Here is an 18,282-nt window from a genome sequence, read left to right as displayed (position 1 = left end):
AATATCTTTTAAAAAAGACCGTACTAATAGTTTACTTTTACAAATAGTGACTTAAATGGAGATTTGCATCATTGGCACTCATACCACACCTTCTTATATCTATCAGTTACATTTGCTGATATCTGTACCATGATATCACAGACTGAATTGATCTGTTTGCTGCTAAACGTTGTTTCGATCCTTCTATCCAAAATCTATATAGCAATTTAGATAGTTCAGGCCTTTTGCAACTATCACCAGTCACCATGTGATGAATCGGAGTTTACATAGATATAAGAATATGAGGTAAGAGTGCTAATGAGACAACTCTCAATCCAAGTCACAATTTCAAAAGTAAACCATCAGAGGTCAAGGTACAGCCTTTAACACGGAACCTTGGCTCACACCGAACAGCAAGCTATAAAGGACACCAAAATGACTAGTGTAAAACCAACGGTATAATCTATCACGAATAACACTTATGAACCACTTCAACAAACGACAACCACTGAATATCAGGTTCCTGACTTACGATAGGTGCCAACAAATGCATCTGGGTTAAACGTCTTAATAGGTACAAACCGTCGCCCTTACCTGAATCAATAGTGTAACATCTCAACTCCTTAAAATATCAATTTAAAGTATGCTACAGATTGTCTATCATTGAAGTCCGTATATTGTTTTATGTCTCATTTATTTAAACTTTGCTGTTAGTTTGCTGTCTTATTTGTGTCAAACCCACATTTCCCTCTTATTTATATATATCAGGGGCGGATGCAGGAATTTTCGAAAGGGGGGGTGCTAACCCAGGGCACCCAGGGCAAAGGGGGGGTGCAAAACATATGTCCCGATACAAATGCATTGATCGGCAAAAATAAAGGGGGTGCGCACCCCCGGAACCCCCCCCCCCCCCCCTGGATCCGCCACTGTATATATATATATATATAAAAGAAGATGTGGTATGATTGCCAATGAGACAACTGTCCACAAGAGACTACGCCGTTTTATCTTAGGTAAAGATTTATGATCATAAAAATTTAAGACAAATAATCAAAACATTCACTTCCTCAATATAAATATCTTTTACAAAGATTTTAAATTAATCATTATTCTAACTAGCACGCTTTGTTCCTAATTTATAATATAGGTCACCATTTTGTGTCTGAAAGTTGATGTTCTTTGTTGTTTCGTTGGTGTATATTTTTTATGGTGCTAGGTTTTTTCTGTATTTTTTGTAAGTGGATATTTTGTAATATAAATTGATACAGTGGAGAAACTTCGGACTAAATTTCTTTACATTCAACGGCTAACCATCATTTGCAAAATGGAAATGTGCTTCTTAAAATATGTTTTTTTGACAATGCCGAAGTCTTATAATTTTAGTTACAGTTAACAATTTTCATCGTTAAATGGGTACTGATGAAACTTAAAACTTTACTGTCAAACCAGATCATACCAGAAACGGTAAACAAAAAATCTATCGTCCTTGATCTATTTTAATGTTATGTTCGCACTTAGTAAAAACGGTTTTCAAATTATCAGGAAACTTCATGGGTGAATGACGACAAAGACATTTAAACATATAAAATTGCGTTTCGTGGAGCAGAATTACGATTATGAATTAATAATGAGAAGAGTGAGTATGAATATTAGTACACATTAACATACTTTGTCACGTGGTTTCTTATGACAAAATATTGATATCGTGCACATACTTTTTCCTCTCCATCTTCAGGTAAGCAATCATTGTTTTTTGTATGGTGATTTTTGTATGCACCTATCACTATTATAAGATTTTTGTCAATAAAAAAATAAGAAGATGTCATATGATTCCTAATGACAAATATCCGACGGATAGAAAGTTTACAACTATACTTCAGCGTACGGCCTTCAACAATGAACAAAACCAATACCACAAGGTAAGCTATGATATGCTTCGAAATGACCGATGAAAAACATTGAAACGAGAACACTAACTGCCACGTCAACTTGTATTTTGGTCCATCTGATGAGTTAAGTCTTTTTCAACTGATTTTTTTAGTTCGTTCTTATGTTGTTCTGTTATACCACTGTCCCAGGTTAGGGGGAGGGTTGGGATCCCGCTAACATGTTTAACCCCGCCACATTATGTATGTCGCCACATTATGTATGTATGTGCCTATCCCAAGTCAGGAGCCTGTAATTCAGTGGTTGTCGTTTTTTTATGTGTTACATATTTGTTTTTCGTTCATTTTTTGTACATAAATAAGGCCGTTAGTTTTCTCTATTGAATTATTTTACAATTGTCAATTCGGGGCCTTTTATAGCTGACTATGCGGTATGAACTTTGCACATTGTGTCCCATAGTTGATAATACCTGTGTCATTTTGGTCTCTTGTGGAGAGTTGTCTCATTGCCAATCATACCACATCTTCTTTATTTATAAACTATAATATGCTTCGAAATGATCAATGTAAAACATTGAAGCGAGAACATTAACTGCCTGATTTATATGTACAAAACGATAATCACTGAATAACATACTCCTAGTGGGACTAAACATTTTAACTGATACAAAACCCTACCATAACATTGGACAGTTGTGGAACAGCACAATAAAGGAACAAAAAACAAACATTAGTTGAAAAGGGATTACCGGTAACTCATCAGATTAATTCACAACACAAAACAACCATTGGAAACACCAATGATATAAGGTTCAGATTTGAGAGTACTCGTTACTAAAAGCTAGTTCAAAGCCTTAAACAACTAATAAGTCAGGAATCTGATGTTTAGTAGTTGTCGTTCATAATGGTTTCTTGTTTCTCGTTTTGATATAGATTAGATCGTTGGTTTTTACCCGTTTGAATGGTTTGACACTAGCCATTTCTAGGGCCCTTTATAGATTGATGTTCGGGATTATCCAAGGCTTCGTGTTGAAGACCGTAACCGTACTTTGAACTATAATGGTTAACTTTTACTAATTTTGACTTTGATGGAGAGTTGTCTCATTGGCACTCAAACCACATATTCCTATATCTATAAATCAAGACTGAATAACAACCAGTACAAATACAACATTCAAATAAAATTTAGAATGGAAATGAGGGATGTGTCAAAGAGCTAACAACCCGACCATATAAGAGCTGACAACAAAGTACATTGTGTTTAACAATAATATTTTTGTTGGATTTTGATTTATGGATAACATTATTATGTCAATATTTATAACGATTAAACCAATAATCAAAGATATATAATTTCAGTTCATTTAGAATAAAATGATTTAGAGAATCGATGCTTTTACCAGTATCGTATGACACGGTAAATAAAATCTTCGTTAAAAAAAATATGTGTTATCCCGTGTGTAACAAGTTTTTCGACTGGAACAGTCAACTTTCCGAACCATATCTTTGTAAAATTTTAAATAATTTGTGGTAGCGAAATCCTCGACTTAATAATTTACCAGTTTACATATAGATGACGTTCGCTGCAATCCAAGACGTCACTACAGACACGGGAAAAGTGAACGAGTTGGACAATATAAACACCACAGGAACATGACCGACCAAAGATGGAAAATTAACACAATGGATCGGTACATCGTCCCTTTTATCCTATATTTATGTGTAGAGTTTCCTTAAAAAAAACTAAAATATATAGGTCAATATAAATAAGATAATATGGTATGATTGCCAATGAGACAACTCTCCACAGAAAACAAATGACACAGGAATAAACAACTAAAGGTCACAGTAGAGCAAAGTCTATACCGCACAGTCAGCTATAGAAGGCCTCGAAATCACAAATGTAAAACCATTCAAACAAGAATACTAACAGCACAATTTATGTACCAAAAAAATGAACGAAAAACAAATATGTAACACTACAACATACAACAACCACTAAATTAAAGGTTCCTGACTTTTCACAGGCACAATCATACATAATATGGCGGGGTTAAACATGTTAGCGGGATCCCAACCCTCCCCTTAATCTGGGACATTGTTATGACAGTACAACATAAGAACAAACTATAAAATCAGAAGAAAAAGATGGACACAAATATAAATACATATTTCAAAAACATGTGGACGTGACTGGGTATTTGTACATTCCAACATCAAAAAGACACTAAATATAGATCTGAAAGTTCTCGAAGTTTCTTGCAACTAGTTCAAAGTCGATAACAACTAATAAAAAATCATGAGTCTAAGAATAAATTCATAGATTTTCTTATAAATCAATCAAGAATTACGACTATAGTTACTGTAAAAAACACCAGTCATATAAATGTTTGGATTCTTAAAACCTTTAGTAAGAGATGCGCTTTATAGTTCCTAGTCATCTGTTCAGCCCTCCTACTTCATTTTATGCGCAGTTTTTGTTGTTGTTGTTGTGTTTTGGCAATTAAATATTATGTACTTACTAGTATTCGATTTCTATATGTGCAATGTGCTATTTTTAGCATTTTTTATATTTATTTTTAATCTTTAGAATTTTTTATTTTTTTTAAATGACCGATTTTATACTATTATATATATTTTATGCCCTTTATGGGCCCTGTAAACTGGGGAATAAAAAAACATTCTATTCAATTCTATAGTTATTCAGACATTATTATACATTTAAATGCATCTATGTCAATGGGTTTTTTTTAATATTATTTTTCCTTTTTTATATTTTTACTGGATTAACCAAATACAAATATAATCTACTTTTCGTGTGCCACGTTGCATGCGACTTCATTTTTCGGTGCAATCTTCACAGAAATAAATTTCAAAGGTTATACAGTCTCGTTTCCTGTTTACCAAATAATAAATGTTCGTATAAATGAAAGGATATGTAAAAATTCTGAAAACAACCAGAGCGTAGACTTCTGTGTCAAGTTCAAGTTCGCCATAGACATTAAAATACCCATTTTTGATATAGGTGTCTGCAACAAAACGGTACGTAAAATTTTCAGATTTGTCTTGTTACTTTTCGTTGACATTTTCCCGGATTTTATGGCCATAAGTTTTCAAGATCCAAAATCAATTGCATCTAAACAGATCATGAGTACTTAGGGACGGGACGATTTTGTTTATCCCCCCTTTTTTGGTCATTATATTAATAGTTTAACATTTAACATGCGCACTATATAGTTAGAATTGACTTATATGATGAACAAATCGGAAATCAGTAGTCTTTCTCGTCAAAACTATATTCCAATTTACCAACAGGGTTTTGATTTATTGTAGACCGTTGGTTTTCCCGTTAAAGGATTATGCACCCTTGTGTTGATTCAATGCTAAACATGGAAATTTTATAGAAAATTCCCCTTGTACTCTCATTTTTGGCAATGCAATGGTTGATAGATAGAGGATTATCGCATGCAGTGCTAGCTATGATTTCCTTAAAACAAGTTTATAAATTTAGTTATTGGTCAAATGGACAAATATGGCCGTATTTTCACCTAAAAAAAATACTCTGTGTACAGACTTACCTGTGCTGTTCGGAAAGTTTTAATGCCTAGCATCCACCACAGGCGCTTGGGTCTAGGATACAGATTTTTTTTATTAAAATATTCAATTTTCTATATTTATAATACACATCTATCACTTCTGTGCATGTCTCACCTAGTTTCGAGTGATTTAAACGACCCATAGAAAATACCCAATTTTACTATCCATACTAAGAAACACCTAGTTTCGAGTGATTTAAACGACCCAGAGAAAATACCCAATTTTACTATCCATACATCCATACTAAGAAGTGTTTCTTAGTATGGATAGTAAAATTGGATATTTCTTAGTATGGATAGTAAAATTGGGTATTTTCTCTGGGTCGTTTAAATCACTCGAAACTAGGTGAGACATACACAGAAGTGATAGATATGTATTATAAATAAAGAAAATTTAATATTTTAATAAAAAAAAAAAAATCTGTATCCTAGACCCAAGCGCCTGTGGCATCCACTAGATATTTAAAAGAAGAAAGATCTTTCTTTGTTTTTGATGAGCATTGCAGAATGTGTAAAAATAAACAAACACCTGAATTACTTTGATACTGTCCACTCACTGACTCAGATAAACTCGAACTCACCTATAGTTGTGAAGATCGTCATACCTCTTGTCCATGTCAATTAAGAACAATCCAAACAATACAAACCGGTTTTTTTACCCGAGGGAGCATCTCATAGTTATACCACAACTTAGGTAATTTTCACACCTTTTGCATGAATGAAAAAAAAATGTCCATCAAAATCCAAAATAGATTTTATCTTTCTGAAACACAAAATGCATTTAACTTTTTTACATCTAGTGGATGCCAGGCATTAAAACTTTTCCAACTTCACAGGTAAGTCTATACTCAGAGTAATTTTTGGCATGTAAATACAGCCATATTTGTCCGTTTGTAATGATGAACCTTAAAACAAATATAGATATGGACCAATTCAAGTACACCTTCTAGGGTGCGCTCGATTTTAGTGACTTACCACGAGGTGTTTTGAAATTTATAGGTTGTCTTGGACTTTTTGTAAACAATAAACGCTAGCACATCATAGAAAAACAAGTGAGTAATCTAGGTTTAAAATTTTATAACAAAAATCTCTGTATTAAAGTCTGTGGATTTTCTACAAAATTCTCTTTTTCTACAAAAATCTCCAAGTTTGTGACTATAATTTGGGTATAAGCAAATGTATAAGATGTAAATATTTCTAAGTTATGCCGCTACATTAAACTTGGCAGGTATTTAAAACCGACCGAGTTAAAAAAAAAAAAAATATAAAAAACCGAACTCCAAGGCAAATTAAAAAAAAAAGGAAGTCCATAAAATACAATAGATTAGATTAAAATAGAATGGATGTTATAGCGGAAATAATACCAATATAGTTCAATTTAATTCATTGGTTTATGTTTTATTATGCAAGACTATTCGATAAGAATGCGAATTTAATGTCGCTAATTAAATAAATCACTATTACTTACAAACTTGACTTAAACCATTCACCATATAATCGATAAAAAAATATTGACATAATCCCAAAGTGGAACATTGCTAATACAAGAAGTACAACGATTTAACCTAAGTCTTTTGAGAAATGGCAGAAAAGTTTCAAGTTTCAAGTTTGTCTTTAATTCTCACTGTAGCAGCATGCTTTTTATCTAGAACTCAACAGAAGCAGTTCGTCATGGTCCAATTAGACTTGACCACTATTATACAGACCACTATAGGATTACCACACTGACCACAACATAAAGGATTATCCTTTTGTAGTCAAGGTCATTAAACATCCCTGTAGACTATAGTAACCTATACCGGTAGTTATTAATTTCTGTGTCATTTGGTATCTTGTGTGAAGAGTTGTCTCATACCACATCTTCTTTTTTATATACAAGAATTTATTTTCTTCGTTGGTCTATGTGCTATGACCAGGGAACACCAATAGAAGATTTCAGACAGAATAATCACTCATATGGTAAATACCTATTGATTTAATTTAATCTAAATCTATTGATGGTCAATTCAACCCGTAATTGTTGGTTATGGTGGCATAATTAGCGACTTGGTTACTGTTTTGGCAGGTTTTTACTTTCATTGCAACCATTTTACCATAAATTAAACAAGTTTATATAAAAAAGATGTGACATGATTGCCAATGAGACAACTCTGCACAAGGTATTAAATTGATACATAAATAAGCAACTGTAGGTCACCATACGCAGTCTATGGAAGAAGCGAATCCATAAAATCTTTTCTTATATCAACGAGCGATATGGTCTTATATCAACGAGTTGCATTGTGGGAAATTTCAGACGAATGTTAGCATTTGTACGAAGAAAAGCAGATTTCTCGGTATAAAGTAATGACTCTTTTCTTAAAACAGGGTGACATTTAAAACGACATACGTCTGCTGTATAATTTACATGAATTATTGTATGTAATAACAAGCAAGGTGTATTTAAACGAGAAAACTGAATTGTTGATTGTTGAATAAATGAAACATAAATGCACGATTTATCATTTCTAGATGTACACATTCAATAAATATCATGTAGCAAATTCAGTGGACTATTGAGATGAATTCAATTGTTTGCTAAGCCAAAATCACCTATAAGTCAAAGATACTGCTATATTTAATTATATCAATGCGATGTTTTTCTTATATCATAGCGATGCTTTTTTATTATTAAAAATTTATGAATGCGATACTTTTCTAATATAAATGGTATAGTTTTCTAATATAAAATGAATACGATGACACGTCACAATGCAGGTCAAGAAAACCGCAAACATTATTCACAAACTTAATTCATGACCGGCTTAATGTTTGAGGACCAACATCACTAAAATTTCGTATCTGTAACAAAATTAACGCTTACATGAACTTATCATTTCGAAAATGTTGCTTGATCTTATTGCAAACCCCCTTTTTTGGCCGATTAATGCATTTGAATGGGGACATATGGTTGGACACCCCCTTTATCCTGGGTTTGGAACCCTTCTTTTGAAAACGACTGGATCCGCCTGCTATAGCCTATCCACATGGGTGATATTGAAATAGACAAAAAATATCATTACTTAAAAGAAAAAAAAAACATTCATTCAAACAATTCAATCCAATACAGCTCCAAATAACAATGAATATTCAAATGGTAAAATAAATATTCCATACAAATTAAAATGTACAAATGCTGATGTCCCGAACTTTGAAGATACCAACTGAGTAGCCTCAGACTATAAATTGAACAACTTCAGATACAACGAAAATCAAAAATCTTGTCAAACAGAAAATGTATTGATTATTACCATAGAAAAAATTATTGAGAAGGAAAACAGATCTTTTTGGATATCAAAGACTTTTCCCGTTGGTAAATCGATATCTCTATGAACATAATCAGGTCGCCACGTGAACGCTCTTTTACATCGCGATGACCGTGAGGGCATTCCGATGTATTGTTGCCACAGAGATTTGACTTTCGTTTTTGACTAGTAACCGATCGTATAAATAGGCGAACATTTCTTAGTGCAAAATAACAATCCGTATTGCTTGTTATAAATTCATTTCTTCTATAAATACTAAAAAAAATGTTAGAAAACAAATAAATAAGATGTAAATGTCTGTTGACGTTAGAAATGTGTATACATATTTTCTTTATTTATAAATTTAGATCGTTCAGTTCTGTTTATTTTGTATTTTTATTGACGTAATCGGTCTTGTACCATCATAACTGTCGTTACCGTTAAAGCTTTAGAAGTGTGCTAGTATTGCACTTTACATAAGATTCAGCACCCAAATGACGTTTTTGGAGGACTGGAAAGCAGTTATTTATAAGGGGAAATTTTAAAGGTTTATAGATATAAGAAGATGGTGCATTAGTTCGAATGAGACAACTTTCCATCAAAGTAATAATTTGTTTCAAGCAAACCATTATAGATCAAAGTAGGGCCTTAAACACGGAGACTTGGCTCACAGCGAACACCACGCTATTTAGGAACAAAACAGTTTATAGCGTTAAACCATTCAAACAGGAAAACCAACGGTCCAGTTTGTATAAAAAAAAAAGGAAATTCAAAAGTACAGGTCAGATTTTGTCGAATCAATCTGAACGAGGACAGTATGATTCATCTTTGTCACAATTTAGTTTCATTGTTATCAATAAAGAAAGTCTTCCATGCGTGCGTTGCGAGCATATCAGATATATATTATTTCGGTGCGTTCATTATAAAATTTGCTAAATGTTTTATATGTGAACAATAAGTTTGATACTTAGCTATTTGATTACGACATTGCTTATTAAACCCCATATCGGTACTGGCATTTTCAAATTTTGAAAATGGTGGATTGAACCTGGTTTTATAGCGCTAAACCTCTCACGTGTATGACAGTCTCATCAAATTCTGTTATATTTACAACGATGCGTGAACAAAACAGACATAATAGGTAAAATTGTCAAAATATGGGTTACAGCAGTCAAACATTAATACCAATAAGTACTAATATTGATATAACAAAACCACCGCTATGATATTTTAAAAGTATCGCATTGATATATTGATATTAGAACTAGTAGCATTTATATATTTATTAATAGTATCGGAAGCACATGTCTGTGTTTGTTTATGTTCAACACGTGTTGATGAGCACATGGTTGCATACCTGGTTTAATGTTATTGTATGATTTGATTGGCTATTGTATGTCGCAATGCAGGTATCCTACCTGTTTGTACGAGGATAGGATCGTGATTCTCGTGCAGAATCTTATTATAAATATAAGATATTTTTATAACCAGTTATTCGATGTTCTGCCTTTACCGAGTAGCATACCTTCCGTTTCGTTATACACATATCCCCCACCCACCCCACCCATTTGATAGATTTGAGTTAGTCAGATTAATGATGTAACGAGATAAATTGTAATAATAATGTATTTATTGTGTTTTGTAGATTGTTATTGATTTTGATTTTTAGTGGGACGGAGTCCCGATACAGACTTTGTTGTATTGGGGAAACTTGTGTGATTTTCTTGGATGAGTTATTAGATGCAGATGGACGTTTGAATGAATATTGAAATATGAATATATGAAATGAAGAAAAAATAAAGTATTAAAGTGTGCTACTCATAAGGAGAGCTCAATCCTATAGTATACATGTGTTGAGTTTTATTGACTAAATAATTTATGTTCGGTTAAGCTTGGCGAATTAGAACATAAGTATATTTATGTATATAAGAAAAACACAGCACTTCAAATTTTACACGGACATAAACGTTTGCTTTTAACTAACTTCTGAATGTATATTTAGACTCAATTCTTGTTCATATTTAAACAATCAGTTTCAAAGTTAGTATTTTCTTAAATTTTCGTTGCCGAAAACAACATTTCCCGCATGGAATGTCTGCATATTTACAATTGATATTAGACAATATCGCTATGTGATATAAGAAATTTTTTTTTATCGAATCGCTTCTTCCATAGACTGACACGGCCTTCAGCAATGAGTAAAGCCCTTCCCGCATAGTCAGCTATATATGACCCAGAAATGACAAATGTTAAACAATTTAGGCGAGAAAACTAACGGCCTAATTTATGTACCCAATTTACTAGATTGTAAGTAGTACAAAAATAAATAGATGATTTATTTTATAAAAGTTTCACCGACCATACCAATATTTACTTATACAAAATGACACAGGGACCTTACTTAAAGTAAACGGATGCTAACTTAAACGGCTTTATTAAACCGATTTGTAATATACGCTTATAACTTGTATAAAAAGATAACTTTTTCAACATTTAGAGAGTAGTAAGGAAACAAATAACTTCTAGGTTGTAATATGCATGTTTTTTCCGGTGTAACATAGTGTAAAGGAAACTAAAGAAGGACTATATTCTCATTACAAACATTACACACAAGGTCAATACATTTTTCAATATCACAAAAATAATCATTTTAAAAATATTAAAGTACTTAATGTTGGTTCAGTTATAAATGATAGGAACCTTAATCTTGCTGTAATAATGATTGTTCTGTTTATGCATCATGAGGATTTCTGCTTTTACCAATTTTTATAATCTGACAGACACATGTTCATTCATTGAATGCCTACATTCTATTCTTATGATAGTGTATTGTATGAGAAAAGAAAAACTCTCCTGCAATAATTTGTATTTTATGTTAAATGCCGTGCTTTGACCTTTATTGTTGACAACTTTTCGCGGTAGCTTCTTCGACTAAATTTCGAGATATCCGGAGTTCGATCTGTCACACAGTGACCGAGTGAGACAGTGTGTGTTTTAACTTCGATCTCCCAAGCTTACACAATTAATTCCTCTAGCTATGATAAGTGTAACCTTGTGAGCTGTCATTATTTTTTTTAATTCTTCGTCTTTTCTGTTTGTACATAGCTAGGTATTGATGTCATCGTCTTGTATGTATATATATATATATATATATGAATGACATTTTACTATACAAATGCATGTTAATAATCGATTCTTTAACTTTTAAACATATTTTTTTTTCAGAATATTAATGAAAATTTTCAACCTCAACAGTACATAGAGCCTAAAGAACAGACATGCCTTTTAAGGTGGCACTTATACAGATGGCGGTAACGGCAGTTAAATCAGATAACCTTGAGCATGCGGTCAAGCTTATTAATAAGGCTGCAACAAATGGAGCACAACTAATCATATTGCCGGAATGTTTTAACTCTCCTTACGATACGTCGTGTTTCCCAAAATATGCCGAGTCTATCCCAGGACAGACTACAGATCTGTTAGCACAGACAGCCAAGGATAACAATGTCTACATCATTGGGGGTTCTATACCAGAAATTGATAATGGAAAGGTATATAATACATGTCCAGTGTTTAGTCCATCAGGAGAACTTCTTACTAAACATAGGAAAGTTCATCTGGTTGACATTGATGTTCCTGGGAAAATTCGTTTTAGAGAAGCTGATACTCTAAGTCCCGGATGTGACTTTACTACATTTGATACTCCATATTGTAAAATCGGCATCGGAGTCTGTTATGATCTGCGATTCCCAGAATTAGCACATATTTACGGTGAAATGGGGTGTAAATTTCTTGTATATCCAGGGGCATTTAATATGACCACTGGCCCTTCACATATGGAGCCTTTGCTGAGAGCCAGAGCTGTTGACAACGAAGTTTATGTAGCGTTGGTGTCGGGGTCTCGCGATGAAACAGCTTCATACGTTGCATGGGGACACAGTACAGTGGTCAGTCCCTGGGGAGACGTTCTAGCCACCACAGAACATTTGGAAACCATTATTTATTGTGACATCGACCCAGACTTTGTCGACAAGGTTAGAACTCAACTGCCAATTTTATCACAGAAGAGGACAGATATGTACTCATTGACAAATGTTGTAACAAGGACATAAAAATTAAATACAAGAGACTGGATATGTACTCAAATGTTGTAAAAAGGAAAAAAATATATCGATTCTGTATAACCCTTAAAGAATCATGATATGTAACCGTAATTGAATTTTATAAAAAATGAAATAAGTAATGACAGTAATTGTTTATTTATATGTTTTCAACAGAAGTAAAATATTTGAATCGATTTTACAGAGGTCGATTACATAGTTAACAGTTTAAGGTCAAGTTACAGTAATTGAGCTATGTCACAGTTTTGAAAATCAAAAGGGGAAGGTAGGACCGATTTCCCCCTCTATCTATTTTGATCAAAATAGCGTCAATTAAAAAAAATCATTATCTCAATACAAGAATTCAGTCAGACTTCTGTGCACGTAATAGTTCGTGAAATACAATACAGCTAATCCTTCACAGATTATTGGACCCCGGTCAAAAAAGTCTAAAGATTGCACAAAACCGCAAGTGTGTCCGAATTCTTAATATATATCCCTAAAGTAGAAAAGTGGGGCTTTCTGATTATAACTAAACCTAACAGCCTAATTAATGTACAAATAAAAGGAACGAAAAAACAAATATGTAACACAGCAACAAACGACAACCACTGAATTACAGGCTCCTGACTTGGGACAGGCACATACATATAGAATGTGGTGGGTTAAACATGTTAGCGGAATACCAACCCTCCCCTAACCTGGGACAGTGGTGTAATAGTACAACATAAGAACGAACTATAAAAATCAGTTGAAAAAGGCTTAACTCATCAGATGGATACAAATAGAAATACATATAACAAAAACACGTGGACGTGACAGGGTAACATGTTTTTTCCAGGTATAAAATGGTGTATGTTACACCTAGCTGATAGTTTTTGAATGGAAAGTTCCAAATAAACGGCTTAGTTAAATGGAAAGTTCCTTAACGTCACCTCACAATACCTCTGGCCATAATTCTTTTAGCCACGCTGATGATCAAATTAGGTCAGGACCGAATTAAATAAATTTATTACATAAAAAAGTTAACAAAATAGATTTTTGAAAAAAAATTTACACGGAACTCCGCTAGTTAATTAAATTATGAGAGAATCCATAAAAGTTATCACTCTAAACTAATTCCCCTATATTTACTTGTTTCAAGTTTTGGCGCAAATGAAATGCAAAGCACCGGTTAAATTTGCATTAAGGACATAAATTAAGATTAATTTTATTATTAAAGAAATTATTTTTAAGCATTGGTTAGAAGATGTAAAAGATTTTTTTTTAATTTTTAACGTGGCACACGCTCTTTTTTGTGTAATGTCACTGTCAGGTCACCTTAAGTGACCCAATCAATCATGAGGGATTCATATTTAACTATTTAAACTCATTAGGGATGATCATAAGGCTGTAAGTCTTTTCTTTGATGCTTTTTTAGAAAATTAGTTTTTGAAAAAGTGTTTGTATGCGCTATATGAAATGATAGAATTGCGAAAATTACAGTAAATCAATGGAAATTAGCCGAGTATATTGAAGTATATTTCTTGATTTTTATTTTCCCCCATACATTTATCCAATTTTTGCCCGAATAAACACAAATTTTAAATATAAGAGTATAAAATGTGGGGTCCTTGTGGTTTAATGGAACCCGATATCATCAAAAAGTATGAAAGACCGCTGAAAATTTTGCAAGAGGTAATTTTATTAAACATTTATTACGTAGTATGTTTAAAGAAAGTTTTAAATATTAAAGTAAATATTTAAAAAAAAATAGCAAGACAGTAATTTTATTTTACTTTTTAATTAATTTGATTTTATGTTGAATGTCAGTTTAATTAAACATCTTTGCACAATTAAAAAAAATTGAACGATTGTCAAGATTTCAACGATTTCAAGATTTTATTCATAACCTTATGTACTTGATATCATTTAGTTTAATATGTATGCTGTAATTTATGATATTTGCCTCTCTTGCTTTCGTTTAACTTTTGTATGTGTGTATATATATATATATGTTAGCGGCAATAAGTGAAATTAGGCATTAAGCTTAAATCCTAGGCAATAAGCTAACGCCTAGGCAGTAAGTCTATTGCCTAAATGATGTTAGGCATTAGTCTTAAATCCTAGGATTTAAGCTTAAATCCTGAAAAATGTGTGCAGGCATTAAGCTTAATGCCTAAAATATAAATGCGAGTTATTAAATTAAAGACATTTACTTATTTAAATAAAAATAAATGTGGTACATAATAACATTATGAGAACTGGGGCCTGTTTATCGAAACTGTCCTAGGATCGGTCCTATAAGATATTCTTAAGACAGAAATTATGATCAAGTTAGGACCGACTTACGACATGTCTCAGCATGCACATCGCAGCTATCTGAGGATCATTTTAGCTAGGATGTCCTAACCGTTGTCCTTAGTTTTGGCGTAAAACAAAATACCAAATGAAAAAAATTAAGTATTGTTTCAAGTTAAACTAAATACTTTAATCTATTAACCGATTAGTTATTAGAAAATCATTATTAATTTTCAATTTAAGGGTAGTAAAAATTTCGATATACATTTAAACTCTTTGAAACAAAACATTCTCGTTTGAATTGTTTTACATTGTCTTATCGGGGCCTGTTATAGCTGACTATGCGGTTTTGGCTTTGGTCATTGTTGAAGGCCGTACGGTGACCTATAGTTGTTTTAAATGTCTGTGTCATTTTGGTCTTTTGTGGATAGTTGCCTCATTGGCAATCATACCACATCTTCTTTTTTTAAATATAAGTCAAAATATTTAACTACGTTTTATATTAGAATTGAACAAGCTACTTGCATTTAGTTAAATTAAACCTATAATCGTGCATCTTTTATATAAATACTGAGTACTTCAAATATTTTATTTTATAACTGCAAAAGAAAAAAATATAATTTTACCGATGCAAAACTACATGGCCCAGTTTCATCCTAATATAAATATGATTGCCAAAGGGAAAACTATCCAGAATAGACCGGAAATAAAATCACTAATTACAAATTGAAATGTTATTTATATAAAAATGCATCACATAATAATTTTAAAATATGAAAACTCAAGATAGAAATTTGTGTTAAAATCATTTTGTTATCACAAATGTTAATAGTTGTGGAACTGTTAACAAAGAAAACTTACTTATCAAATTTTATTTTCTTTAAATGGTGTGAGTAAAAAATCATATCTTAATTTTGTCTACTTTTGACCAGTTCAAACCAGCTCGACTATTGAAATGTACAAATTTTCAAATAAATATTATAATTATTCTATAGAATTCCCCCCTTTTTTTAATCAGTGGATGCAATCGCTTTTTTTTTTTTATTTTAAATCTTTTTAATATTTTTTAATATCACAAAAACATGAAAAATGTATGTTAAAAAATGAGTTAATTCTGTTTTTTAACTGTTAAAATTACTAAATAAACTTACTTTTGAAGACCTGTCAAATGAATGTATATTTATACATGTAATATTAGAAATATAATTAAGAAACGACTTAAAATCAAAAATAAATCAGCAAAGATGCATAAATTCGATAGTTTACTTATTGCCTAAAATTATGTTCTGCAATAGGATGAATAAGCATCATCAAATTTCAGGAAATAAGCTTAATGACTGAAAATTTCTATTGCCTAGGATTTAAGCTTAATGCCTAATTTTACTTATTGCCGCTAACATATATATATACATTAAGTAATATTTATTGTGTGTATCTGTATACCAATGTAATTTGGTTTGTTGAGAAATAAAGGTATATAGACACATATAGTAGATATAGGAAGATGTGATATGAGTGCTAATGAGACAACTCTCAATCTAAGTAAAAATTATTTTTTTTTAAATGTAAACCATTATAGGTCAAAGTACGGTCTTCAACGCGGAGCCTTGGTTCACACCGAACAGCAAGCTATAAAAGGCTCCAAATATAACAAGTGTTAAACCATTCAAACGGAAAAACCAACGGTCTAATATATAGACTTGTTTTTGTACTAATATGAATCACAGTTTATGACAAAACTCAGTTAAGACCCGTCTAAAATTGCATTTAAGTGATAAATTCAACAACACCTACCGTTATCTTGATGATATTTTTTTTTCTAAATATACTGCCAAATTTACCCAAAGGATCTTACTTTAAATAAATCAAATATAAACGCTAATAATTGTCTTTTTCTAGATTTAGATATTTCAGTTTTACACGGGAAACTACACACTAAAATTTACGACATAAGGGACTTGGCACCATCTTACCGTAAGATGGTGCCAAAGGAACATCACCATCCAAAAAAGGAAAATTACGGTGTTTATATTTCACAACTTGTTCGCTATGCCCGTGTCTGTTGTGACGTTTTAGATTTTAACGAACGTAATCTATGTATTACTGGTAAATTATTAAGTCAGGGATTTCGTTACCACAAATTACTTAAAACTTTTACTAAATTCTTCCATAGATATAAAGATTTGGTTTTGAAGTTCGGTTGTACCAGGAGAAAACTTATTTCAAACGGGATAGCACATCCTCATTTTTACAGAGATGTTGTTTGCCGTGCCGGTAATTTAGAAACGATCCTGGTAACCTTATCGATCCTTTAAATAAACTTATTCTAAAAGGTTACCAATTCAACATTGTCATTAGATCTTTGAATATTGTTTTTATTGGTATTACTATTGATCTGGTTATCAATAAATCAAAAGCAAACTTGATATTATTGTTATATACATATGCACTTTAATAGACCTACAATCTGTCGACTCCTGTATCCTTGGCATTGCACAAGGTCATGTTTTATCTGACCTGTTTATGACCTCTTTACACTAAATCCATTGGCTGTTGGATGTGTACTGATTGATAATTAAGTCTTAGATGCATGCTTTTTTATTAGTTATTATTGGTTTTGAACTAGCTGTCAGTAACTGCGAGTACTCTCAGATCTTTACTTAGTGTCTTTTTGTTGTTGGGATGCACAAGTAACAGTTCACGTCCACTATGTATTTTTGTTATATGTATTTCTATTTGTATCCATCTGATGAGTTAAGCCTTTTTCAACTGATTTTTATAGTTCGTTCTTATGTTGTACTGTTACACCACTGTCCCAGGTTAGGGGAGGGTTGGTATCCCGCTAACATGTTTAACCCCGCCCCATTTTGTATGTATGTGGCTATCCCAAGTCAGGAGCCTGTAATTCAGTGGTTGTCGTTTGTTGCTGTGTTACTTATTTGTTTTTCGTTCATTTTTTTTTGTACACTAATTAGGCCGTTAGTTTTCTCGTTTAAATTGTTTTACATTTGTGATTTCGGAACCTTTTATAGTTGACTATGCGGTATGGCTTTGATCATTGTTGAAGGCCGTATGGTTTATTTATAGCTGTTAATTTCTATGTCATTTGGTCTCTTGTGGAGAGTTGTTTCATTGGCAATCATACCACATCTTCTTT

General features: G+C 32.3%; 2 pseudogenes; both read left to right on the top strand.

The window, feature by feature from the left end:
* Positions 1 to 12,988, top strand: part of LOC139518697 (omega-amidase NIT2 pseudogene) — a 29,720-nt pseudogene extending 16,732 nt beyond the window's left edge.
* The window catches only part of LOC139518698 (omega-amidase NIT2 pseudogene), a 31,597-nt pseudogene continuing 14,924 nt past the window's right edge, over positions 1,610 to 18,282 (top strand).

This window comes from Mytilus edulis, chromosome 4 (genome assembly GCF_963676685.1).
Source record: "Mytilus edulis chromosome 4, xbMytEdul2.2, whole genome shotgun sequence".
Classification (NCBI taxonomy): domain Eukaryota; kingdom Metazoa; phylum Mollusca; class Bivalvia; order Mytilida; family Mytilidae; genus Mytilus; species Mytilus edulis.
Note: the sequence above shows the minus strand (reverse complement) of the source record. Positions and strands in the feature narration are given on the sequence as shown.